This window comes from Aethalodelphis obliquidens, unplaced genomic scaffold (genome assembly GCF_003676395.1).
Source record: "Aethalodelphis obliquidens isolate GAN/ISIS:26980383/991018 unplaced genomic scaffold, ASM367639v1 scaffold45, whole genome shotgun sequence".
In the NCBI taxonomy this organism is placed as follows: domain Eukaryota; kingdom Metazoa; phylum Chordata; class Mammalia; order Artiodactyla; family Delphinidae; genus Aethalodelphis; species Aethalodelphis obliquidens.
In genome coordinates this window covers 5,423,924-5,448,716 of record NW_020837989.1, presented here as the reverse complement: position 1 = coordinate 5,448,716, position 24,793 = coordinate 5,423,924, and positions in this window count along the sequence as shown.

The window sequence follows — 24,793 nt, the reverse complement described above, 5'->3', positions numbered from 1 at the left end:
CCAGCCGCTCTGCGGCACGTGGGATCCTCCTGGACCGGGGCACGAACCCGCGTCCCCTGCATCTGCAGGCGGACTCTCAACCACTGCGCCACCAGGGAAGCCCTACTTCTCCTTTTTCATTTCTGATTCTATTGATTTGAGTCTGCTCCCTTTTTTTCCTCATGAGTCTGGCTAATGGTTTATCAACTTTGTTTATCTTCTCAAAGAACCAGCTTTTAGTTTCACTGATCTTTGCTATTGTTTCCTTCATTTCTTTTTCATTTGTTTCTGATCTTTATGATTTCTTTCCTTCTGCTAACTTTGGGGTTTTTTTTTTCTTCTTTCTCTAATTGCTTTAGGTGTAAGGTTAGGTTTTTATTTGAGATGTTTCTTGTTTCTTGAGGTAGGATTGTATTGCTATAAACTTCCCTTTTAGAACTGCTTTTGCTGCACCCCATAGGTTTTGGGTCGTTGTGTTTTGTCATTTGTTTCTAGGTATTTTTTGATTTCTTCAGTGATCTCTAGGCTATTTAGTAGTGTTTTGTTTAGTCTCCATGTGTTTGTATTTTTACAGTTTTTTCCTGTAATTTATATCTAGTCTCATAGCGTTGTGATCGGAAAATATACTTGATACGATTTCAATTTTCTTAAATTTACCAAGGCTTGATTTGTGACCCGAGATATGATCTATCCTGGAGAATGTTCCATGAGCACTTGAGAAGAAAGTGTATTCTGTTGTTTTTGGATGGAATGGCCTATAAATATCAATTAAGTCCATCTTGTTTAATGTATCATTTGAAGCTTGTGTTTCCTTATTTATTTTCATTTTGGATCATCTGTCCTTTGGTGAAAGTGGGGTGGTAAAGTCCCCTACTATGATTGTGTTACTGTCGATTTCCCCTTTTATGGCTGTTAGCATTTGCCTTATGTATTGAGTTGCTATTATTTTGGTGGCATAAATATTTACAATTGTTATATCTTCTTCTTGGATTGATCCCTTGATCATTATGCAGTGTCCTTCTTTGTCTCTTGTAATAGTCTTTATTTTAAAGTCTATTTTGTCTGATATGAGTATTGCTACTCCAGCTTTCTTTTGGTTTCAATTTGCATGGAATATCTTTTTCCATCCCCTCACTTTCAATCTGTAGGTGTCCCTAGGTCTGAAGTGGATCTCTTGTAGACAGCATATATATGGGTCTTGTTTTTGTACCCATTCAGCCAGTCTATGTCTTTTGGTTGGAGCATTTAATCCATTTACATTTAAGGTAGTTATCGATATGTATGTTCCTATTCCCATTTTCTTAATTGTTTCGGGTTTGTTATTGTAGGTCTTTTCCTTCTCTTGTGTTTCCTGCCTAGAGACGTTCTCTTAGCATTTGTTGTAAAGGTGGTTTGGTGGTGCTGAATTATCTTAGCTTTTGCTTGCCTGTAAAGGTTTTCATTTCTCCACTGAATCTGAATGAGATCCTTACTGGGTAGAGTAATCTTGGTTGTAGGTTTTTCCCTTTCATCACTTTAAGTATATCATGCCACTCCCTTCTGGCTTGCAGAGTTTCTGCTGAATGATCAGCTGTTAACCTTATGGGGATTCCTTTGTATGTTATTTGTTGTTTTTCCCTTGCTGTTTTTAGTATTTTTTCTTTGTATTTAATTTTTGATAGTTTGATTCATATGGGTCTTGGTGTGTTTTATCCTTGGATTTATCCTGTATGGGACTCTCTGTGCTTCCTGGACTTGACTAACTATTTCCTTTCCCATATTAGGAAAGTTTTCAACTATAATCTCTTCAAATATTTTCTCAGTCCCTTTCTTTATCTCTTCTTCTTCTGGGACCCCTATAATTCGAACGTTGGTGCATTTAATGTTGTCCCAGAGGTCTCTGAGACTGTCCTCAGTTCTTTTCATTCTTTTTTCTTTATTCTGTTCTGAGGTAGTTATTTCCACTATTTTATCTTCCAAGTCACTTATCCATTCTTCTGCCTCAGTTCTTCTGCTATTGATTCCTTCTAGAGAACTTTTAATTTCATTTATTTGTTGTTCATCATTGTTTGTTTGCTCTAGTTCTTCTAGGTCCTTGTTAAAAGTTTCTTGTATTTTCTCCATTCTATTTTCAAGATTTTGGATCATCTTTACTATCATTACGCTGAATTCTTTTTCAGGTAGACTGCCTATTTCCTCTTCATTTGTTTGATCTGGTGGGTTTTTACCTTGCTCCTTCATCTGCTCTGTGTTTCTCTGTCTTCTCATGTTGCATAACTTACTGTGTTTGGGGTCTCCTTTTCGCAGCCTGCAGGTTTGTAGTTCCCACTGTTTTTGGTGTCTGCCCCCAGTGGGTAAGGTTGGTCAGTGGGTTGTGTAGGCCTCCTGGTGGAGGGGACTGGCTCCTGTGTTCTGTGGTCCATGTTGATAGCCACGACTCGGGCCTGTGTCTGGAGCTCATTTAGGCGGTGCTCCGAATCCCCTCTCCTCGCACACCCAGAAACAATGGTCTCTTGCCTCTTAGTCGGCCAGACTTCCTCCTGGTTAGCTGTGACGCTCAACCCCCTTCAACCTCCGAATCCCGAGCCTCAGCTCCCAGCCCCCACTTGTCCCAGCTGGTGAGCAGACAAGACTCTCGGGCTGGTGAGTGCCGTTCAGCACCGATTCTCTGTGCGGGAATCCCTCCACTTTGCCCTCCGCACCCCTGTTGCTGTGCTCTCCTCCATGGCTCCAAAGCTCCCCCCCTCCACCACCTGCAGTCTCCACCTGCGAAGAGGCTTCCTAGTGTGTGGAAACCTTTCCTCCTTCACAGCTCCCTCCCACTGGTGCCGGTCCTATCCCTCTTCTTTTGTCTCTGTTTTTTCTTTTTTCTTTGGCCCTACCCAGGTACATGGGGAGCTGCTTGCCTTTTGGGAGGTCTGAGTTCTTCTGCCATCATTCAGTAGGTGTTCTGTAGGGGTCGTTCCCCATGTAGATATATTTCTGATGTATTTGTGAAGAGTAAGGTGATCTTTGCTTTTTACTCCTCCGCCATCTTGAACCTCTCCCCTTACTCTTTACTTTTAAAATTATGGCTACTGAAAGATTTTTAATTACCACATGGTTCACATTTGTGGATTGAACTTCTTCTATTAGACAACACTGTGTGAGAGAAACAATTAGTGGGAAGTGGGGATGAAGGCTGAGCTAGACTTTAAAGGACTCTAATCGTCCATAATTTAGGAAAAGCACCTCTGTAGGTTTAGAACTCAATCAAGGCTATGGTTTTAACCAAGATCTGCTTCTAATGAGCTATGTCACCCTGGGAAAGCGACTTAACTATTCTGAACCTTAAATTCCTATCTGAAAACAATAAAGTTGGAAAATCTCTGAGGTATTTCCTATTGCTGACATTCCATGAGAAAGGCCTCTGCCCAGACTAGGTCTAGGCATTCCTTGTAATAAGAAGTGTTCCCTCCACTGATTTGCGCAAGTACCCACTCAACCAATTTCTTCGTTTTCTCCATTTTCAAAGCCCATGAAAAGAATATAGTGTTCAAAGTCAGACAAAATTGAATTAGATTTGTGACCTCACCACATCATTAACAGCTTCACAATGACATTATCAGCTTCATCCCCCAAACAATATCCTACCTAGTACTTGTACACTTACATTTTGCTAGACCTTCTGATGTATTACTTCATTTAATGATCACAGACATCTTTCAAGGTGGATGCTATTATTATCTTTACATAACTGAGGAAGTAACTAGGTTTTAAACCTGTTTGTGTAAACTTGGGTATGTCATCTTGCCTCTATAAACTGCAGCAAGATGGCATAATATTGTCAGTCACTACAGTATACCCAATCATGGTATAAACTGTAGTGAGGATTCAGTGAAATAATGAATGTGGAGTTCCATTACAGTAGCAGATTTACAATAGGTAGATGTGATAGAATCCTTCTCCTGCTAAACTCTTTCATTATGAACCCTGCATATCCTCTAAATCCAGCTCCAGTAACACCCTTTCCACAGGGCCTTACCTTTTCCCCACAGCTGGAAGTAAGTTCAACTGCTTCTGAAGTAGCATAGCCCTATATCTGATCATTTCTTACCAAGCTCATCATTTCCAACCTTACTCCAAGTCACATTTTATCTCCTATATTAAATGACAAAGCTCTTGAGTAACAGCTCTATATGAGATTCATACGACATCCAGTCTAGTCTGTGGCACAGAGCAGACTATTAATACACATCAATTGAGTTAAAGCTACTATTTATTGAAAATTTACTAGTGCCAACCACCGAACAAAATTTAAGTTCCTTTTTTACATATCTAATTTATCCCTCACAACCTGAAATGTAGACATTAATGTTACCCATTTACAGATGAGGACTCTGAGTCTTCAAGGAACTGCTCAGCATCATACTGGTCTTAAGCGGTGGAGCCAGGTTTTGAATTCTCACTGGCTGCCTCCAAAGCCAATGGTAATGATTTTAACCATTACAAAGAAAGGCCAAATGGGCAGATGGATGGATGAATGGATGAAACGAATGGTGAATAGAAGCACAACGTTATATCCTCTGACTCCAGGCTCAAGATTTCCCTTTAATCCCAGCTTTCCCTTCTGGATATTAAACCTCCTAGCTCCAACCCCATCATCCCAGCATATGACTGGGAGTTCTGCAGAGAAGGAAGAGAATCACATTTCACCATTTTAAAGATTCATAATGAGCTAAAAGGCCAAGTCAAAATCAATTTTTTATTCACCAAAGTCTTATGTCCCTGCCTGTTTTGTTCTCCTGAATAAAACATACCTTTTCAAGTGTATGAGCTGCCAGCAGCAGGGAAGAGAAAAGGGAGCGAGTAATACATTTTTACATAATTAGGAAGAAGAAAAAATATTCAAGCAGGTTTCCTTTTTAACGTTTATATTTATCTGAGTCTCCAGCTCAGGAAAATGTTTACCTAGTGTAGAGAGCATGTGTATTTTTCACCTGATAGCAAGATTTTTATGCTCAGGATTTTTTTTTTTTTTCATTTGGAGCTGTAACCCAGAATTTAGCAGCTGCCCTACAACACCCTGAGTCCACCAATAGAAGGAACTCTCAGTTCCCTGTAATACCTGGGGTTCTTTAGCCAGAGAACAGTTAACCCGAAGACAGAGCCACTCAGCTTAGCTGCATCGCTGGCATAGGTTGAGACCATGCCTTGTAGCTTTGAAAGTGACAGTGATAGTAATTTATTACCTGCACTGATTCACAGAACGTGGCTCCTTGTAAAAACAAGCAGACATTTTTCAATTGTGCAGTGCAATGGATAAATTGTTTTGCATAGAAACTGTGCTTTTAAAACGAATTGAGGTGGGCTTTGAGGATATATGCATTATGCATGTACAAATAATACATCCTTGGGAAGAAAAGTCCCAAATGGATTCTATTTAACTTTAAAACTATGTTTTATTAACGCATTTTAAGGGAAGAGCTTAAATCAATGACCCTATTCCCACTAAACCCAGAGCATTCAAGCAAAACAGAATCCAGGCTGCTTACTTTATTTCCCTTCCCCTCCCTGAAAGCAATGGCATTTTATTTTCCATCAGACACCTTTTTTTTTTCATTCATAATGTCACGTTTTAATCCAATCAATGCACATTAGCTACAACTAATGTAAATGTCATTGCTATTCTTTCCTCAAACCATTTTTTTCTTTAAATTTGCTAAAACTCAGTATAGCACAATCTTTCCACCTCAGATTCTTAAGTATTGGACAGCTTTTCTATATTTCTCTTTCCTTCTTAGTGGAGTATTATTGAACAAAGCTATAGGACATTTTAGGGCAATGTCTAAAACAAATTCTCCTTGAAGCCTAGGGAGTGTTAGGAAGGGCCAAACTTTTTCACCCAAAGTTCTGCTACTTGCCTTCAGTACGGCTACTCTAGCCAAGGAGAATTGGTCCTACTTGGCCCCCACTCTCTACATCCTCTGTCTTGGTTTCTTCCACTCTGGATGCCTCTTTCCCTATGTCCAAATTCCACCTATTTAAGGGTTCTATAAAGGGCCCCTCTTTCAGGAAGACTTCCCTGATTCTACACTTATCCTGTCCCAGGCAGATGGGATTCTTTTATTCTCTAAATGCTCGAGATACATTTCCCTTCGGGATCTGAAAATAGTTCACCTTAAATCCTGTTGATGTATTAGTGTTATCTCCCCATGTAGATTGTAAGTTCCTAGAAGGTAGGAATCAATAAATGACATCTTTTTATCTCTCATATTAGTTAGCACAATGCCTGCACATTGTGGATGTTAATAAATGTCTAGAGAATGAAAAGAAGGAAAGAAAGAATAAAATAGAGAAGCAGTGAGGAACAGTTTTAGGAAAAGGATGAGAGAGAGGGAGGGACGGAAGAAGAGGACTGAAGAAGGGAATCGGTAACAGAGGACACAGTGGCAAATGACCACAAAGCTTCTGCGGTTACTGATCACATAGTACACAGTACTGAGACATCTAAGTCAATTCTACTGTTGCAGGGGAGTAGCTAGAGCCCTAGGTGAATCTGTTTACCTCCTGGGTATTCCCAGGGCATGTTTTCTGCCCCCCGAATATGCCCAGGGCAGTGGTTCTTAAAATCCAGTGTGCAAAAAAATCACTTGGGGAGCTTAATAAAATATTAATTCTCTGCAACTGGATTCCTGACATTGCATAACTTCCAACAGAATCTGATCTAGCAGGATTGGTAAGGGCACCAGGGCCCTGCATTCCTAACAGGATCCCAGGTGATTCTGTGGTAGGTGTTGGAGATCCTGTTTTGTGGAACACTGGCCTAGGGCTATTGCCTGGTTTTGTTCTCCTGAAGCTGCCCCCCTTTATTGGTTGTTCCTGTTCACTACTTCAGCCAGGTAATACATTACCTACATCCATCCACAGGAGAGCCTCCAAGAGCCTAACCAAAAGTTGCCCTCCCTATCTCCTCCCACAGATAAGGTCCCCCAGCCAAACAATCGTCCTTGCCAAGGGGAAGAGGCATCATTCCTGATTATCTCTGAGTAGCAAGTTTCAGTTGCTTGCTAGCCCACAGAATCATTCAAACAAGCTAACCATATCCTCTCACAGACATCAAGGGGCAGGTCACCCTCAATACTGCAAAACCTGCCTCTCACAGTGCCTGTTGGCTCACTCCGCTCCTGTACGGCTTTGCATGGCATGCAGCAGCCTTCACCAGACTGTGAATACAAGTAACTAATAAACAGCTCTCAATCGCATGTGTCCAAAGTCAGCTGGCCTGTGTTCAGTCATCCCCACAACCCTAGGATGGGAATTCTTCTCTCACCAATGGGAGAAAGAGGAGGTGAATAAAACAAGCATGATAGCTGATCTTCTAATTTACAATCTAAGGGAGATGTCTGGGTCAAGAGACATTTAAAGCTCATTGGGATGAGTGGTCAGTGGAGATGTATAAAATGCTACACGAGTAGAGAGAGGGAAGCAAGAAAGTCTGGGTGGAACGGAGCAGGACCGGAGATTTCACAGGTAACATAGAATCTGGCTCAACTCAGGAGCCGCAAACGAAACCTCTCAAACAGATGATCATCACGTAGCTTCAGGCTAAGATCCCCCACCCCCAGTTCTTGCCCAGGATCCCATTGGTGAGAGGGAGTCTACCAGCCCTGTATTTAAATATAATGTCCTCTGTGCTTGAGGTAGGGCTCTGTGGAACAGAAGTGCCTATGCCTGGTATTGTTCTAGTTCTGTCTTTATTTTTTTTAAGGGTTCCTTTTAAGCTACTCTAGTTGTACACTGTGTGGTGAGTATTTCTTTGCTGTAATAGGGTAGCTGCCGACACCTGTTCTTATGTCCTGCTTGTCCCTGCTCTACAGACTACATGTTCAGCCGCTGTCTAGAGCAGTTGATCCCCTAAACTACCCATCCAGAGCCAGAACTTTGCCAAAGTGGAAATAAGCAGTTTGCTACATCTCCGTTTTGGGAAATTTATTTACCACATTGAAAAAATATATAACATTAAAATTACTGCATATTTAAAATAAAGACAACAACATTAACTACCTGAATGTTTGCTGTGCTCCTGGCACTGGTGAGGATGTTACATACACTACCTTGTTTAACCCTTCCACGACTCTTCAAGGGGAAAAGTGTTCCCAGTTGAGAAAACTGAGACTCACAGATGTTACGCAACTCACACAAGGTCACTTAGCGGACATATATATAAGTCAAGCACTTGACTTCAAGTTTAGTTATCTCTAAATTCATGCTCAGAACCTCTATATTATTCTGATCTTGTGTGTATTGTCCCCAGTTGAAGCAACTGGGCTAAATAAGTTGACAACTTGTTATTTGAAAAGTTTAAGCCAATGCTGCATGTTGAAATCCCCATACCTTAATAGAAATAAACCAGTTCTTTAAAAATGACTGGTTAGTAACAATTACTACCACATCTTTGCTTGTATAAATGCAAGCTTCTTTTGTTTTCATTCAAGTCAAATTAAATATTCAGACCCTGCTTAGGATGAGTAGCAATCAGAGAAGCCTTCTAACTAGATGAAAAACAAGGGCCCATGGCTAGATTCTGTTGCTATCTTCTAAACATTCAAAACTAGATTTTCATCCTCTGAAGCTCTGTGGGGCAGCTCCGTAAGAATTTGGATTGGTATTTCTTCTGGGGGCACCACAGAGAAGAGGCAGACTAAATAATATTGTAAGAAGAAAAAGAAAATGGCTTATATGTTCTTAGTTGAGATTCTGAGTGGATTTGGTTATAACCTCTTCCAAAGACCCAACTATAATAAATCCCACAACTCAGATATGTTCATTTGCGAGAGCCAACAAGAAGACCATGGGAAAAGCTGCTGATTTTGGAGAAAGCTATGTGGTACGTGAAATGGGGTTCTTGTATGGCCTGAAACACTGTTCCCTCCTATACTCTTCTAGGTCCTGATTTAAGATCGATTTCCTTTGTGATAACAGAGAGGAGACTTCAGCCAGACTCGATCGAAGTAATACGGAGATATTTCTACTCCTGAGAAGTGGGATTGAATTTCCTGCCTTACTCGTCCTTCTGAGCAGTTTGGTCAGGTGAAGTTTATTTTAGGAAATCATATGTTTTCTGGAAGTAGTTTATCAGCTTAAGAAAAATACCAGCTGTTGATATGGCTTTGGCCTGAGAGAGACTCTTTCTTGCATCTCTCGCCACTATTTTTTCCAGAGAAGCTACAGTAACTGGGAGAACAAGTATGAATTTCTAATAGATTGGATATTGAATCTAATGTCAGGTTTAATAAAGCAGCTGGATTTTAGCCGGAAGGTTGCTTTACTGAGAAACCTTAGTCTAGAAGAAATCATTATCTCTTTAATCAATTAGTCATTGAATCATAAGTGCTGGAATTTATAGAGAAGTTGAAGAGCATCTAGACCAGAAGATTATAACCAGGGATCCACAGAGCTCTACCTAGAGGCCATGGATAGGCTTCAGTGGCCTCATTAATAACCAGAAATTATGCACAGATTCATTCATGTTCATGTACTTTAGTTTTTCTCCAGGGAAACAGTATAAAACTTGTACTGGTGTTTTTAAAAGGTTCAAAATATTTAAGGACCAGTGATTAGATCAGCATTTAATTAAATGGGAGCAAACTGATGGCCAGGGGTGTCGAGTGACTTGCAGAAGGTCACATGGCTAGAGAGAAACAGAACTGCTAGACATCGGGTCTTGTAATTTCTAATCCAGTGCCAGCATGCTGCTCTGAGCTACCAACAATGATAGGATTTCTCCTCTGGCCTACGTATGAATTGGAGCCTATAACTGGGGTGTGAGAAAACAAAAAACATAAAATATATTGCTCGAGACTAGGAGGTTTATATAGTGAGTGTGTTTATATCAAAATAACCAGAACTATGAAACAGAATACTCAGTTGTAAGATTTGGAATAGAGGGATATCTCAGTTTAAGTTCCTCCAAAAAGAGACCTGCGAGAAGCATTTGGACATGAATAGCTTAATGTGTTGGTGATTCCAGGAAGTGGGGAGTGAGGAAGTAAGAGAGAGAAGTGATATAAGTCAGTAATCCATGTGTTAACTAGAGGGATATCACTGTGGGTCCCTTATGGCTTAGAGTTATCTATCAGAGGGGCAGGGAAGCTGGGACACTTATAACTCCTGTCCTTCATTAGATGGGACAGAAAACAACCTCACAAAGAGAAGATACAAAAATCATATGTGGAAACTGTCTACCAGTAACCCCTGGAGTAGGCCGAGAAGATATGGGCAGGGTCTCACAGCATCTCATAAAAGGTATTTTTGGAGTTAAATGAAGAAAGATATAGCTGTGGACTATTGTTAGATTTTTAAATGTTAGGAATAAAAGAAAGCCCATAAGTCATCTACTACTATAACCCCTTCTTTTAGAGCCCAGGCACAGTTACGATCTTCTCCTTGATATCACTTAAAATAGTGATCTCTGCTATTCCTTTCAACATTAGGGAACACGGTACATTCAGAGGTAGTGGGTGTTTTGTTTTGTTTTGCTTCGGGGTCATCCCTATCCGATACTGACTTCACTTGTATGGCGTCAGAATCTACTGAAATCTTCCACTGGTGGCCAGTTCCCCTTCTGAATCCATGTGAAATACATTCAGGGTCTCTGCCAAGTGATGGCCTGTGGGATCCAGCCTCCAAGATGACCCCCAACGATCCCTGCCTCATAATAAAAAAAGGGTATTTCTGCCCTTGTGTAGGCTCCCCCCACAGTGAATAGGGATGACTTATGGATCCAACAGAATATTACAGAAACTGCAGAATGTCACTTCCAAGACTAGGTCATAAAAGTCATTGCCATTTCTGTCTTTTTCTCTTGGATTAATCAATCTGGGGAAAACCAGTTGCCGTGTCGTAAGGACACTCAAGAAGCCCTATGGAGAGGTCAACATGGCAAAGAACTGAATCTTCCGGCCAAAAGCCTTGTGGGTGAGCTGTTTTGGAAGTGGATCTTCCATTGGCAGCCAAGTCTTCAGATGACTGCAGTCACAGCCAACATTTTACTGCAACTTCATAAGAGACTTTGAGGAATCCGCTCCCAGATTCCTGACCCTCAGAAACTGTATGAGATAACACACAGTGACTGTTTCATGCCCCCGAGTTTGGGGATAATTTGTTACACAGTACAGATATCTAGTACTTAGCCTTTTTGATATTTAAAGATAGCTACTCCAAATCTTCTGTTCTGATTAAACATCTTGCTATCTTCCTCTGTGTGGCCAAGTTTTCTGCTTTTTTGTTCCATTACGGCACTATTCCTATATGTCAATATCCTTTTCAGTGTCAGTCTGTATGAGTTAAATCTCTCTGTTGAACGTGACAGAAGCCCAAATTCAACCAGTTTATGCATAAGGTGAGGGATGTGTTGTCTCATATAATCAAATCTCAAGAAGGGAAAATGAAGAGACAGCTGGAACCAGGCCCTTAAATGACACATGAGCCCTTTCTCTTTTCCGCTTTTTATCCTAGGTTTTGGCTTCCTTCTCAAATCTGACGTCCCCAGAAATTTATAATCATTTATATGTAACTTTTATACTCAGAGTTATGTAGCAAGAGACCAAAGAAAGTTCTTCCCTGTCAGACAATTTCAGTTAAAAAAAAATCTCAGGGGAGAATTGCAGTGGCTCTTACTTAGATCGTGTTCCTATCCCTAGAACACTGTGACTGAGAACACTTTGCTATGCCCAGGTGAGTCCTGTGTGCACCCCTGTGGCTGGGAGCATCTTGGGAGTAGGCTTATCAGAGGGAGGGAGGAGCAGGTACCTCTAAAGGGAAGGTGACTTATGGGCAGAGGAAAGAATAAATAACATCAGCTTCTTAGCTGGATGTGATGTCCCCATTCTGTTTAGACTAGTACAGAATGAACAGAGATTATTTTCTGCTAGTGAGATAAGTACATCTTATGTATAAATATAATAAGTTGAACAGAGATAAGATCTCTGGAACAAAAGGGAATAGTCAACAGCATAGTGGGTGACAGTAAGAAAATCCATCTTTATTTAGATTAGAGGGCCCACTGATACAAGAGATGGTAAGGGGTGGAGAACACCACACAAAAGAAGAGATTTGGTTAGACAGATGAGTACTGGACTTCCAGGTCAGGGATGTGGGAGTGATACTCAAGGCTTCTGAACCACGATATCGTGACACATCGGGGTCACAGTCCTCTGTAAGGTAGTTTCCGAGACCTATCTATTATAATTCATTGCTGTCAGTAGATAAACTACCAGAGTTTATAGATCACTTCCCTTTTTATTCACCAAGCTGGATTTACAGTCATCCTTATGCTAAGAGCTGTCATTAGCGCATATCTAAGAGGCAGTATGCCTATTGGTTAGAAAGATGGTCACTGGAGCAGACAGTCTGCTTTTGAATCTTAGATCTTCTATTTATTAGATGTAAATCTTGGGCAAGTTCTTTAACCTCTCTGTGCCTCAGTTGTGCCTCATCGTAGAATTTGGAGTAATAATAATACTATCTCATAGGGACGCTGTGAATTAAATGCATTAATATATACAAAGTTCTTAACAAACAGCATCTGACACATAGTATGTGCTACACAGATATTAGTAATTTCTGTTACTATTATCATCATTATTCTTGTATTAGGGGCAGAGGAAATTTCTATCCCCGTGGAAACTTGTACATACCCAGACGGAAGTACATCACGCACTTGAATATCATAGGCTCCATATATTGAGGGAGAAGAAAGCTTGAAAGTTGCTACTCTAAGGAATCAGCTGACTAAGGCATAGTCTTTGGTAAGACAGTGGCAAGGCAAGTGAGTTGAAACAATTTCTGGGACATTTTGTCTGGAAATAGAGACCCCTTACAAGATTGCAGCATCCGTCTTGTCGTGTGTTAAAGTTTGTACTGATTGCATGTGGATCTGTCTTCAAATAATACAAGAGCAAATATATCCCAATGCACTTCCATAAGAAATGAGCATTCATCTGTGGGTTGTTAGTTTCCCAATTGCAGTAGCAAAGATTTAAGCCATATTTAGGACCCATCATAAAAGCTAATCTTTCCTAATGCCCATTTTTATCCAAGTACAGTGCATAATTAAATGCTAGCACTGAGAAGCACTGTATTTAGAAAAGAACAAGGCAAGATCATCGACCACAGCTATTTATATACTCTTCCAGTTCAAATATTTCAGACTGTGCATGCTTGCTACTGACATTGCTTATTTTTAAAATCCTTTTTTAAATTGTATATATCATATTATTGAAAGATGCAGAATTGAATCATTACTTCATATAATCACAAAGCTTTAAAAACTAAGTTATGTTTAAGGATCACTCAACACAGCTATCCGAAGATCTGTCTACTATATGTTTTGAAGACATCTGTCCCAAGTCACAAAATGACTTACAGAAGCAGTAATACTATGACATGTGAGCCAACACTACCCCACGGCAATTATTACCAATTTCCTATAAAGTCTGAACTGAGCCTCAGAATCCTTTTTAACACAACAATCTAGGCAGTCACTTCCAATTAGAATTAGCATGAAATGTTAAATCTGTTTACCATGCCCTAATGACGGCTGAGCTACAGAGAACTTAGAATAACCAATTTCCATATAGATCTGATTATCCCGAATTCTTCAGTTATAAGCTAAATGAAACAGATTTATACATATCCACACTATTTTGTTGACTGTTTCATGAAGAATCAGTCCATCTCAGTGAATATATTAGTAAAAACCCTTTCTTGGACCTGGTCAGTGACAGGCTCCCATAGTGCAAATTGCATTTTCTTAATGAGGCATAATTCACATACCATGCAATTCACCCTTTTAAAGTGCACAATCCAGTGTGTTTTAGTATATTCAAAACGCTGTACAACATCATCACTATCTAATTCCAGAATTCTGCATCACTCCAAAAGAAACCCTATACTCATTAGCAGTCACGCTCCATTCCTCCTTCCCCTCTCCCCACTCCAGCCACTGCGAACCACTAACTTATTTTCTGTCTCTCCAGAAATTTCATACAAATGGAATCATAAAATAAGTGGCATTTGCATCTAGTTTCCTTCACTTAGCATAATATTTTCAAGGTTCATCCATATTGTTGTATGTATCAGGACTTCATTCCTTGTTTATAGATAAAAATATTCCATTGTATCATATGCCAAGTTTTGTTTATCCATGCAACAGCTGATGGACATTCGAGTTGTTTCCATTTTTGGCTATTATGAATAATGTTCCTATAAATATTCATGTACAAAATGTTACATGGAATATGTTTTCAATGCTCTTGGTTATATACCTAGAAATGCAATTATTGGGTCATATGGTAACTCTGTGTTTAACATTTGAGGAACTGCCAAACTATTTTCCAAAGTAGCTGAACAATTTTACATTCACACCAGTAACGTTCAAGGGTTCCAATTTTTCCATCTCCTCATTAACACTTCCTACTCTCTGTCTTTTTGGTTATATCCATCCTACTGGGGATGAATGGTATCTCATTGGAGTTTTGATTTGCATTTCCCTACTAATTAATGATATTTAGCATCTTTTCACATGCTTATTGGCCATTTGTATATCTTCTTTGGAGAACTATCTATTCAAATCCTTTATCCATTTTTAAAATTGGGTTATTTGTCTTTTTATTGATGATTTGTAAGAGTTCCTATATTTGTGGTAACTCAACCCCTATCAGATATACGATTTACAAATATTTTCTCCTACTTAGTGGGCTGTTTTTGCACTTTCTTAATAGTGCCCTTGATGCAAAAATGTTTTAATTTTGATGATGTCTAATACACCTATTTTTCTCTTTGGTTGCTTCTAATATTGTTTTCATATCTAAGAATTTTATAATTTTAATTCTTACATGTGTATCTTTGATATATTAATATCAACTGAATTTCAATAGTTTACAAACACACTGTTTCTATATAGCTCTATTCCTTTTCCCATCTTTTGTGTTGTAACTGTCATACAAATTACATCTTTCTACATTGGGTACCCATCAACACAGATTCATAGCTTTTGCTTTATGCAACTGTCTTTTTATTTTAAAATTATATAGGAAAAAGACTTACAAATAATGCATTTATGTTGCCTTATATTTACCTATGCAGTTACATACGGATACAAGTTACTTACTGTCTAGTGTCCTTTCATTTCAGTCTGAAGGCCTTATTTTAGTATTTCTTGCAGGCCAGGTTTATTGCTAACGAATTCTCTGGTTTTATTTATCTGCAAATATCTTAATTTCTCCTTCATTTCTGAAGGGCAGTTTTGCTGGATATGAGAATTCTCGGTTGACAGGTTTGTCTTTCAGCAGTCTGAATATGTTATCTCACTGCCTTCCGGCCTCCATGGTTTCTCATGAGAAATCAGCTGACAATTTTATTGAGAATTCCTTCTATGTGAGGAGTCACTTCTCTCTTCCTGCTTTCAAGACTCTATGTCTTTGTCTTTTGAGAGTTTGATTATGATGTGTCTAGGTATAGATCTCTTATATTTTATCCTATGTAGAGTTTATTGAGTTTCTTGGATGTGTAGGTTAGTGTTTTTCATCGAATTTGGGGAATTTGGGCCATTATTTCTTCAAATATTCTTTCTGACCCCTTTCTGTCTCCTCTCCTTCCTGGACCCCCCATTATGCATATGTTGGTATATGTGACAGTTTTCCACAGGTCTCTGAGCTCTGGTGATTTTTCTTCATTCTTTTTTCTTTTTGTTCTAAAGATTGCAGAACCTCAATTTACCCATCTTCAAGTTTTCTGACTTTCTTCTGCTTGTCCAAATCTGTTGTTGAGCCCCTCTGGTTAAATTTCCTTTTCTGCCATTACACTTTCCAGGATTTCTATTGGTTCTTTTTTTAATTTTTATCACTTTATAGGTAGTTCCCATTTCCTAAAATATCATTCTTATATATATTTTTAATTGTTTAGACATGGTTTCCCTTAGCTCATTGGACATAATTAAAATAGTTGACATTAAGTCCTATCTAGCAAGTCCAATGTCTGGGCTCCCTCAGAGACAGTTGCTTTGTTTTGTTTTGTGTTTTCCCTATGTGTATGCCATACTTTCTTGTTTTTAGGTATATCCTTTGGTTTTCCTTTGAAAACCAAATATTTTAAACACTATAAGGTGGCACATATGGAAATAAACTCTTTCCCATTTTTAAGGGTATTTTTGTTGTTGTTTGGTTGGTAACTTTTCTGATCTAATTCTCTAGAACGTATATTCTTTGTGTGGCCACTGAAATCTCTGCTCAATTACCTTAGTGGTAAGCTGGTGAAAGGGCAGAGGTTTCCTTAAATGCATCAAACCAACAAACCTCCCAGCCTTGCTGAGGAACTGTGTGTGTGTATGCTGTGGCATGCCTTCAACTCAGCCTGAAAATTTACAGCTCTGCCTTAGTCTTCAGTTCCTGCTTACACACAGCCTCATGGTCAGCCAGAGATGGAGCTCAGGCTCTTCTCAGATCTTTTCTGAACATGTACATAGACCCAGGCATGTGCACAGCTTCATATATATGTGTGGTCTTCTAGGTTCCCAGTAATATGCCAGAGACTTTCAAAGTCCTCTATAAACTTCTCATTCCTCAGTTTTTCTGTCTTTAAGATTTTTGGTTAGCTTATTGTTTGCCCCAATTGATATTTACCAGGTAAGGCTGCTGCAATGATAATGATGATGATGATGATGATGATGATAAAAGCCTCCATCTGCTTTCAACAAATACTCTCAGGGTAAAAGCTGTCCACACTGGGTGAGCACCAAGTCAGATCTAATAAAGTCAGTCTTATGAGTCAGTTCTTCCAATAAACCACCAGAGAGGCAAAATTATCATAATTCTCTTAGACTGGGGCTCTGAAAGAGCTCAACTCTGTTCTGTCCCCTCTAGAGGCAGCCAGCTCCAGATTTTAATTGCCATTGTAATCTGCTCATTTTCAAAGCTAATGCAGAGACGAGCGTGGGGTGGGAATAGGGCATATTAAAAGGTCACAAAGCTTACTATTCTCATCAATGTTCAGCCATTTTTCTTGAATAAATGCTTCTCAGATTTCTACAGGTCGTTTGTTAATTTCTAGACTTCTGGAAAAGTTGCTAATGGCAATGTTTTCCATATTCTTGTTGTTTTTATTGACAAGTGGATTTTTAGAAGACTTTACTCCACTATTTTATCTGATGTCACAGATTACTATTTTTTTAATTTTTTTTTTATTTTTTGGCCACCCCACGTGGTATGCAGGATTTAGTTCCGTGGATTGAACCCATGCCCCCTGCAGTGGAGGCACAGAGTCTTAACTGCTGGACCACCATGGAAGTCCCTGATGTCACAAATTACTTTTATGTTTGTTCTATACACATTATAATTTGTATGCACTATACAGATTAATAAAATCAGAAGTATTAGTCATAGCTTATGAGGCATTACATGATCTAATCCCCTGATTTTCTCTTCAAAGTTATCCCTTATCCAGCTTTCCCTCACTCACTATGAACTGAATGGTTCGCATGGCTCCCTTTCTGTTCCTCAAACACACTAAGCCATTACCTCATTACTGCCTTTGCATTTGGTATTCTCTCTGCCTGATGTTTTCCTTTCCTGGAAGAAACTTCCCATCCTTCTAGTCTCACCTCAGATATTACCTCTCCAGAAAGGCCATCCTGGACCATCTTTTCTGAAAAAGCTCTGTCTCCCCTTATCCCTGCAGCCCACTCATCCCCAGATAATCTCTGTCTTATCACAATCAATATTTCATAGCCTTTATTAAGCTCCACAATTATTAGGTTTATTATCTTATTTTATTTGCCTCTTCCAATACAATGTAAGCTTCATGAGGATAGGGACTTGTTGGTTCTATGCATTCATATATCCCTTTGTCCTGCACAATTACTAGCACATAGTTGTAGACAGTTGAATGAATAATAGATAGCTGAAGAGTGAGGTACTCAGAATTCTACTTATCATCAATAACATCCCTGGGTTTAGGAGTCTACAATAACATTCTATCTTTCATTTAAATTCCAAGAACGAATCAACCAAAATGTGATGAGGAGTCAATTACATTAAGGTGACAAGAAGCACCTTGGATTTCTTCTACTGGAGAATGCTTGATAGGAAAGGAAATTTTCTTGCCAAGGTTTGGGATACAATCCTCATTTTTTGCTGTGACAAAACCCTATTTTTATCTCAGTCTCCATTTTTTTCATCTGTAAAACCATAAGGTTGAAACAGGTGATCTCATAGTATCTTCCACCCTCCTGCTCTTGGAGTCTCACAATGTATACCCTATTACCATTTAGAGAGTAACAAAGTAACACTGATTTCAAATGCTATCAATGAAAGAATAAATTTGAAACACCAGGATACCACTTTAACAGAATCTTTTTATGTCCATAATGATATTTTAATGTTTTTTACTAAGGAATTTTGAGGTTTATAGCACTAGGATAAAACATACAATCTTTCATCTGGTTAACCGATTTATGGCTATTATATTGTAAAGTACTCTAAGACGCTACTGGGATTAAATTTGCTAAGGGTTTTTTTGGAGTTTTTCTATTCTAAATGAAATAAGTTGTGAATCGAATCCACCAAGTGATAACAGAGATTTGAGGTTGGTCTTCCTATGGGTTGCACCGTAAACTGGACTATTTCTGTGGCTTTCAGCAGGTTTGGCTCTTATCTCAAAAGACAGCTTTGGAGTTATGAACTTCACAGGGCTCTTAAGAGTATACAGTAAAGGGGGAAAACCAACAAATAGCAAGGAAATTTCCATCTCTGAAGTTGAAGAAAGAGTACTTACAAAATGCTGTTTATTATCTAGATCTGTATAAGGAAATGTGGGTACTTCAGAGGCCAGTTGGATAAATCAAGTGAATAATATATGTATATTTTTGGAAGTTATCATTTCTCAGTCAACTCTCTCATGGATTGACATCTCCGTGTGCACAGCACATTGCTTTTTATAAAACAGGGTACATGGATATAAGTTAAATGGGGATTTGGTCATTATCTAGCCCACCTTCTTTGGATTTCTTCCTGGGAACTGCAGAGTGCCACTCCACGCAGGGTTACTCACTTCCTTCTAGAACACTTGGAATGTGCCACACGGTTGGTACACCTCTCTGCATTGGAAGTAGCAAACCCTGGGCCCCAGCCAGGTTCAGGTTGAGGGGGGCAAGGAGAACATAGCAACACTGTGCACAGGATGGCTCTTTTTTGTTGTTGTTGTTAACATCTGGTCTATCCAACTAGATTAAAGACTCTTCAGAGGATTTTTGCTCTAGTCTAGATCAAGGTTTCTCAACCTTAGTGCTACTGACATTTGGAACCAGATAATTATTTGTTTTGGGGGGGCTACCTTGTGTATTAAAGGATGTTTAGCAGCATCCCTTGCTTCTATCTGCTGATTTCTAACGTCAACTCCACCCCCCAACACACACACGTTCTGACAACCAAAAATGTCTCTAGGTATTGCCAAATATCTTGTCAGGGGCAAAGTCACCCCTGGTTAGGAACTACTGGTCTAGGAGCATGTTCCTTTAAAATGAGAAAAACTGAACAAAGAACAGCACTACAGAATATGCCAATAACCAGCTTATAAAGAAAACATCAGCTTTGTGACATTCTTTTGGGACCAATAATATGATATTTTATCCATTCAACAATTATTCTATATCTACATTACAGGCATATTTCTAGCATAATAACAGCTATTTTTTGAGCAAGTTCTCTGTGTTGAGTGTTTTACATACTTTGACTCATTTACTTTTTTTTTTTTTCTGCGGTACGCAGGCCTCTCACTGTTGTGGCCTCTCCCGTTGCGGAGCACAGGCTCCGGACGCGCAGGCTCAGCGGCCATGGCTCACGGGCCCAGCCGCTCCGCGGCATGTGGGATCCTCCCGGACCGGGGCACGAACCCGCGTCCCCTGCATCGGCAGGCGGACTCTCAACCACTATGCCACCAGGGAAGCCCTGACCCATTTAACATTCACAAGAATCCTACAAATATGGAGGTAAGTAGTGGTGGAGTCTGGATTTGGATTCAGATTTTTTTTTTTTTAATTCTCCAAGCTTTTTAATCCTTCACTCACTGCTGGCAGATGACATGACTTTAAAATATTTTAGACAACAGAATACAGTGGTTAAGAGTACAGGTTCTGGGAACAAACTGCCTAAATCTGAATCTTGCCCCAACTAATTCCTAGCTGCTTAAGTTTGAGCAAGTTATTTCAACTCTCTGAGCTCAGTTTTTTAAACAGTAAAATGTATGCCTCTAAGAGGACAGCTGTGAAAATTAAATGAGATAATATATACAAATGCCTGTAAATGCCTGGCACATGGAAAGCATTCAACTACTATGAGTTTAAGTTTCAAACTTATATGCCTAGCAAAACTAGAAGAGAATGTGCAGGAGTAAAATCAGCCTGGACATGGCATTAGGGAGTGGTGGGGACTGTGGAGTACTCCATAGGTCACATCCTATCTATAGATTTTCCAGCCAATTTTCAGAGAAATAGGTGTAAGCTAAATAACTGATACTGGCAGAACGGATTGGGATCATGAACCCTCAGTTTACTGGTGAGGTCACTGAAGCCCAGGGAAGCAGAGGGGCCTGCCAGGCTTGCACTGTTTCACAGTGGTAGGGTATGACATGGAACCTATGCCCCATTTCATCCTTGGCCAGGTCTCGTTCTACTGCTCTGTATTTATTTCCTTCTACTCTCTGAAAAACATCTCTTGCTTTTATTTCTGTAAACGAGCTCTTATTTCCTCATAAGCTGAAAACATTTATTCATATAGAAACTCTGAGCAGCGCTTGTGGGCATGGGATTCTCCTACCCAAGCATTTAAATTGCTCCCCGCTGGGCATAAGAAACCCCAATGACAGATTGCTGAGTGCTCCAGTGTAGGGATTATAGTTTTTTGCAGGGATGAAAAGGGCCTAGACTTGTGAATAAATGCAACCACCAATTAGACTCCCTTGACACTATATTTAATTTAGAGTCTTTAAAACAAACAATGATTGTTGTATTTTAAATACATGATGTTTTATGGCTATCATCTTTTAAACTATTTCTTGCTTTTGATCCTTAGGCAACTGGTTGGTAGGAATTGAGAATGAAAAACTTTATATATGAGAGAATCATACCTTTTTGAAATACAAAACACATCTTAAGAGTATAAAAAAAAAAAGAGTACAGCAAAGTCCCCATACTATCCCTAAATCTCCAAATATTTCTAACACTTGACTGCATAATCATTTATCCCATCATACACACACACACACACACACACACACACACACACACACACCTCTACTCATTGCTTACTATAATCTCGTAGGTCACAGGTCCTAACTGTTTTATTCATCTTTATCTCTTTAGCACAAACAGTGTCTGGTATCAAGTAGGTATTCAATAAATATATATATTTTTTAATTTACGGAATAGTGTTTGAAACCTTGGATGATGAGAAGTAGGCTTTCTTTTACAAACAGGCAGTTCTACTTTGACCTCATAAAGATAACGTCTCTTAACGTTTTCTTAAATTTCTCCTTGTAACTTCTAGCCATTGATCTTAAGCCTAGCCTCACAGGTTAAGTAAAGAGCTTGCACCTCTTTTCCAAGCCCTTGAAGACTGGTTTCATGATTCCCCAACTTCTTTAATTTTATAAGACAAATATCCTTTTCTTCCTTCTATGACATGACTTCAAGTCCCTATAACATATTGATTTTGCTCCTTGACTAGTTAAAAAACTTGTTTACTTTTGTTTAAAGTCTGTGGCTGTGACTTCTGGTTGGCCTTCAATGTCCATAAACCATTTCTGATATAATGTGTGTACATGACCTCCAGCTACAGACTATGTTTCCTAGCCTCATTTGTATCAGACATAACTATGCATTTATTGTGGTCAATGGAATGTGAATGAAAGTGACATGTACCACTTCTGAGTCATGATCTTAATGGAAGCTCTTCTCCTTCCCTCTTCACACCCGGCTGCCTCGAGATAAGCCATCCTGAATTGCACAGAAGAGGGTCCACATCATCAGGATGGCAGGACGACAAATTAAGAACATGAACAGTTGATTGATAGAGTGAGTATAATGATGGTATAAAAATTTCACAAATAATGTGAAATAAGGCTCGTGGATAAGAAACTGAAGTTCCTGGATGATCTTAAAGGGCCAAGACGGTCTGCCATACACTTGACTGCCCACCTTTAGACAATAACATGATAGAGAAATACACTACTACCTTATTTAAGCCATGTTGAGTTGACACTACTACATGCATCTAGACCTACAGTCTACTAATAGATCTACAGTCTACAGTCTTTACCTCTGCTATCCTGTATTCTGGTACCAGAGGTAAAGTTCAGCAAATAAAATACACCACAGTATATATAATATTGATTTACCATTTGGGGAGCAGTTGGAGAAGATATAAATACCATAAGCTAAAGCTGACGGCTCCTATTATACCACGTGATACCTCAGAAGGCAGACCAAGTTTTCTGAAATTTGGTACGGAAACCCCATTATATTTCTCTAAATCACTTCCCCATTCCTCTCTGTTGTGGTCCCTAATCTGACATCTAATGCATTTTCTCTCCCTCCTTACACCCAGTCTTTTACCATGTGATACACATGCCTTATGGATTTGTTTTGTTTTACATTTTTAACTGTTTTTAACTGAAAGGCCAGCCATACCTTTTGCCATATCATCAGGGATTTCCTTCAAGTTTGATATCCATCCATTCATCACATTTTGGAGGATTTAATTGTATATAACGGGAAAACCCCTTAATCGCTCATTCATATAACTGAATCTTCTTTAATGTTCACACATATGCACATTGATAATTGTCATTAATGCATCTGCACGTTAATAAGGCATGTAGGGGCTTCCCTGGTGGCGCAGTGGTTGAGAGTCCGCCTGCCGATGCAGGGGACACGGGTTCGTGCCCCGGTCTGGGAAGATCCCACATGCCGCGGAGCGGCTGGGCCCGTGAGTCATGGCCGTTGGGCCTGTGCATCCGGAGCCTGTGCTCCGCAACAGGTGAGGCCACAACAGTGAGAGGCCCGTGTACCGCAAAAAAAAATAATAATAAGGCATGTATCTCATATTTCTATTGTTTTCTACTGATGCTCTAAACCAGGAATCAGCAAACTATGGACCATGAGCCAAATGTAACCCATTTCTTGTTTTTTTAAATAAAGTTTATTAGAACATAGCCATCCCCCTCTGTTTCTGTATTGTCTATGTATGGATGCTTTGGGGCTGCAATGACAGAGCTGAGTAGTTGCCACAAAAGCTGTGTGGCCACAAATACAAAACTACTTACTAACTAGCCCTATGCAGAAAAAGTGTGGTGATTCCTGCCTAAACCAGTGTTTCCCAAGCTTTTTTTCCATTATCATCCCCCCAAGGAACTTTTTGAGACTTTTTCCCCTTAATCATTCAGCCCCATGAAATTTTGATACCATGGATATACTGTATATCTGTTCTTGTACTGTATGTGTATCTATGCTTTATACATGCAAATAGTACATTTTTCTTCACTTCCTAACAACCAAATTTGTCCCCCTTCAGGGCAATACTGCTCCTGTTGAGAATGTAGGATCTAGACAAGAGTTTCTCAATCTCAGCATTAATTGATATTTTGGGCCAAAAAATTCTTATTGTGGCAAGCTGTCCTGTGTTCTACAGAATGTTCAGAAGCACCCCTGGTTTCTAGACGCAAGTAGCTCCTCTAACATCTCTGGCAACCAAAAATATATCCAGACATTGCCAAATGTCCCACGGAAGGGGAGGGATGTCAAAGTGTCCCCAGTTGAGAACCACTTGCTTTAGACTAATAATTTCATCAAATAAATAAATAAAGAGGATAAGTTTCTATTACTATGTCCTAAGCATGGAACATTTTCCTGGCAATAATTACCATTAACAGAAAGTATCTTTACTTCTTTGTGTATCTCACCCCACTATACACAGGCACTATGAGAGCAGAAACTTGAGTTATTCAGCAATGGATCCAAATGAACATTTAGAAAAATGTATGGCTCTCCATTTATGTTTTAAAGAGAAATCAATAAATCTAACTAAAACCATGATGGCCCTCACTAATTACAGTTTCTTCTTAAAAGGGGTTACAAAACACATCTGCAAATACTTTATTGTAAATTTTCCTCCAAAACTGGCATTATACTCATTGGTCAGGAGTTGCTTAGATCCCCTTGCCTATCTTTAATTATCTATAAGTTTCTATTTTAATGGGGCTCCTCAAAAACTAGTCAGTAATCTTATTTAACAATTCTCTCAGTGTGTTTTCTTCAAAGCCAGGAAAACTGAACTTTTTGAGAGTAAGTCTTACCATTCCTTCTCATGCATTGAGTTTCCATTCTCCACCAACAATGGCCTTTCTCTCATTTGATTTGTAAGGATTATTCTCATTGTCGGGACACGAGAGAAAAAATATGGAAGGAAATGGGCTTCCTCTGTCATCCAACACGGGCAATCATTTCTTAGATTTTCCTGCTCAGAAGAAAAGCATAAAAGTTTTGTTGCCACTCAACCTTAGGTAATACCGTACAGGACTGTCTTGGAAACAAAAAGGCAGGCAAGACACAGATGAGTTCCTAAGACTGAAAAGGACATAATCAAGGCATTGTAGTCTGTTCCTTCCGGGTTTCTGGAGGAAAGACTAAGGACAGGCAAGTCATAAAAGGAAAGATGCTTTGGCTTTTCACTTTGGCTTTCTCTGAAAAATCATGTTTATACCAATGAACCATTTTCAGAACATCCCTAATTCTATCACGTTT